The following is a 4,218-nucleotide window of genomic DNA, read 5'->3' on the forward strand; positions in this document are numbered from 1 at the left end:
AAAAGCTTCTGTACAGCAAAAGAAACAACCAAGAAAGTAAAGAGAAAACCCACAGAATGGGAAAAAATCTTCACCAGTGAAATATCTGACAGAGGTTTAACTTCCAGAATATATAAAGAACTCAAAAAACAAAGAATCGAGAAACCAAATGACCCAATTAAAAGATGGGCTAAAGATCTAAACAGAGAGTCCTGAATTCAATGCATGTATCTTATGTGAATCTGAGTTCAAATTGGAATCTGAAACATGATTTGACACCTAATAAATTTGAATATTGACTAGATACTTGAAAATAGTAAAAAAAATACACTTGTTTAAAAATTTACCTATAATGATAATATTATGATTTTATTTTAAAGAAATTCTTGATGATTTACTAAGATATCACAAAATAGTTGATGTTGAAATTTCTTAAAAACAATACAGGACCTAAGGTAATAGAAGGCACTCAGAATTCTTTTTGTTTTCTTTAATTACATGTGTATGTATTTTTCCTGCATGCATGTAAGTGCAACCATGTATTCGATGCCCATGGAGACCAGATGAAGGCATCAGATCCCCTGGAACTGGAGTTGCAGGTGGTTGTTAGCTGCCCACATAGGTGCTGTGATCTGAATCTGGGTCCTCTGCAAGAGCAGTCAGAGATCTTAACCGCAAAGTCATATCTCCAGCTCTTCACCTTTAATTCTTAAAACTCATACATGAATCATCACTTCTAGAACTTATAAAATGACAACTTTATTTTTAGTGTAACCAGTTTTTGAAACTGCTTAATATATGTGTGTGTGTGTGTGTGTGTGTGTGTGTGTGTGTGTAAATTTATTTCAGTAAAATCTTAAGAGATTATCTTTAAGCGAGTCTGCTTTTCTAAAGACCGTGGCCCCTGGTAAATCAGCCATGCGCCAATAGATAGCCCCACACCCAAGAGTATACAGAGAACACAAATTGTACTTGGTGGGTTAACAAAAAAAGAGCACAAAGTTGGGTAGGTAAGGATTGGGGTGAAACTGGGAGGACTTGGGACAAAATATATTGTATGAAATTTTCAAAGAACTAAAAAAAAAGTTTATTCGTATTATAAAATATATGCTTGCTATTTAAAATTTTGAGAAAAAAATCAAGATAGTTGAATGAAAAATACTAATACAGATTTCTCCTGCTTCTTTCGTTCATATACTCACTAGTAAATGTAATTAAAATAACACATTGAATAGCAATTTTTCAGTCAACATATTATTTTGCTAAATAATTTTAAAATCTTCAATAATTCTTAATGGGATTTTTACACTTCAGCAGGGCATGGTGGTACATTCCTTTCAGCCCAATACCCAGGAGAAAGAGGCAGGCAGATCTCTGTGAGACAAAGCTAACCTATATACTATATTTCAGGCCAATTGGGGTTACAGGGAAATCCTGTCTCAAAAAAAAGGTGTAGAAAGTGTGATGAGGATGAGTGAACTTAAATGATTTAATTCTATTCTTCTGAGTATAAGAAAAAGTAAAGTACTTAGCTATATTGTAACAATTATAAGAAATTCAAATGCATTCATATTTCACCCCAGAGTTGTACTTCTAAATAGTTACCTTGCAGATATAGTTAAAGATATCTTACATTTGGATGTAGGAATATTCACTACAATGTAAAGATAAATCTAAAGATAGAAAATAAATAGCTTACTTAGGAAAGTTGTAATACATCCTTTCAATGGGACACTGTGTGTCCTCCAGAAAGAAGGTGGTAGTTCTATACTTCTGATGTCATAGGATCCCTGCCTATGTAACTGAATTATTAACAAAAAAACTCCAAATCTTGCTCCCATTTGTATAAAGTATGAAAAATCTGTGGAAAGATATGCAAAACTTGAGATGGGAAAATGAAGGGTTTTCATTCCACACAATTTTGTTCTGTATAACTTTTGTACCATGTGCACAAAGATTTTTCAGTACAGTATAGGATTACACACACTAACATACCCAGCAATCTACAAAAAAAATTGTAAACATTCTTTCATATTTCCAATGATTAAATATGTTTTAAAATTATATTTTTATTGAATTTTTGTAATTTTCATATAATATAGATTGATGGTGTTTAGATGACTGTCCCAATTCACACCTCCTTCCACTGCCTCCTCTCCAACCAATGTGTGTGTCTCTATATATATACCATACACACACATCTATACATAAAACATCCTACAGAGTCTGATTTATGTCCTCAAACATCTTACAGTATGGATCCATCCACTGAGCCCACCAAGAATCCCATTCCTATACCATCTCTCCCCTTCCTAGAAGGCATCAACTGCAAAAAGTTCTTTAGGTTGGGTTCAGATTTCTTGTCCAAGTTCCCATGTCTATCCTTGGATTTTGTCTGGTTTGAACTTGCATAGGACTTGTTCATAGTGTCTCCATTACTGTGAGTTCAAATGTGTAAATGACTAGCTGTTCGGAAGACTCTAGTCCCTTGTGTTCATCCAACCCCTCTGGCTCTTACAATCTTTCCGCTTCCTCTTCTCCAATGACCCTTGAGTCTTGGGAGGCAGAGGTTTGAAATGGTTGTTCTAGTCAAGGATAAGCACTCTGTGGCTTCATTCTCTACACATTGGCCAGTTGTGGGTTCCTATGTTAATCACCTATGCTGCCTAAGGAAACTTCTCTGGTAAGAACTGAGAAATGCATTCCTCCTATGTGTAGAGATTGCATTGAAGATGTAATCATTTAGGGTTAAGAGTCTCACAGAAACTTACTCTGTGTTTGACTAGTTCTGGAACTCTGTAATCATCTTTATTTGTTGCAAAAAGAAACATTTGTTAAGGGGTGAAAAATACACTTGTCTGTAAATATGGTGATGCATATTTAGAATAAAGTAAGAAATTACATTGGTCTAGGGATATGGCAAATGTAGGTTTTTCTCTAAGATCTATGACCTGTATTTGGTTATGCTTACAGTACCACACATGACTTCCCTACTATTGAGTGGGCCTTAATTTCAATTAGACAGCTGTTGATTACCCAGAAGTATAAAGAAACACTATCGCACCAACAGCAATAGTTTGCTGGGCCAGTCATTTGTTGTTCATTAGACTTTACAGCAGGGTAGGATCACTGATTGGTTTTCTTTCTTGGTGGCTTGTATAGCATCTTCTGATACCATGAGAGCTGGTCTTCAGGAGGAGGATTCCTGGTCAGTTCCAGCTCAATTTCTCCAAGTCCTGTGTCTGAAGTATGCCCTGTCTTCAGCAACAGGGTCTCACATTCAAGTTCTGGGAGGCAACTGAGGGCTATGGTAATAGCCTGTGTTATTTTGGGAATCTCTTGGTCTACCTTGACCACCAACTTGAGGGGAGATTTCTCCTGCCTGGCACTGTGCTTTTTTGTTATATAGCCTCAAGCTATACACAGGTACTTGCACATCTATTGTATTTCTATTTTTTTAGTAGGACTTTGAACTAGTATATTTCCTTCTGGTATTTCATACCATCTAAGCATTATTTACCTCTCTTTTCACTCCCCTGTATAATCCTCCACATTCCTACCCCGGTTAAAGTACCCACCATTTTCCCTACTTCCCCCTCACTGTCTCCTACTATTCCCCCTCTCTCCAGTGAGCTCCTTCTTCCTTTTCATCCCTGTGGTACATTTCCATTTTCCTGCCTAATGGCAGTTACATCAAGATATATGCTCACATCTAGGGATTTGGAGCTAAGATCCATAAATGAGAGACAATATATGAAGTTATTTCTGAGTCTGTGTTACTTCACTTAGCATAACAGTTTCTAGTTCATTCATTTGCCTGCAAATTTCATTATTAAGTTTTTCTTACTGCTGAGTAGAAATCCATTGCATAAATGTATGACATTTTAGTTATCCATTCATCAGTTGAGGGGCATTTAGGCTCCTTCTATTCCTTAGATAATGTGAAGAGTACCAACAAACATGGCTGTACAATATTTCTCCAGTAGTATGAATCCATTGGGGATTTGCCAAGGAGCAGTACTGGGTATATGCCACTGGATGACACAGTATATTTATTTTAGTGGTTAAAGCATTTTCCACACTGCTTAGAAGTTGCATTAGTCTGCAACCTCATCAGCAGTGAATGAGTATTCCCCTTTTCCCATACCCTCCAAAGCATTTGGCATCATCTGTTCTCTTAATCTTAACTATTCCGACTGGGGCAAGATGAAATCTTAAAGTTGTTTTGATTTGTATTTT

This window comes from Nannospalax galili, unplaced genomic scaffold, assembly GCF_000622305.1.
Source record: "Nannospalax galili isolate Female #2095 unplaced genomic scaffold, S.galili_v1.0 scaffold47, whole genome shotgun sequence".
Classification (NCBI taxonomy): domain Eukaryota; kingdom Metazoa; phylum Chordata; class Mammalia; order Rodentia; family Spalacidae; genus Nannospalax; species Nannospalax galili.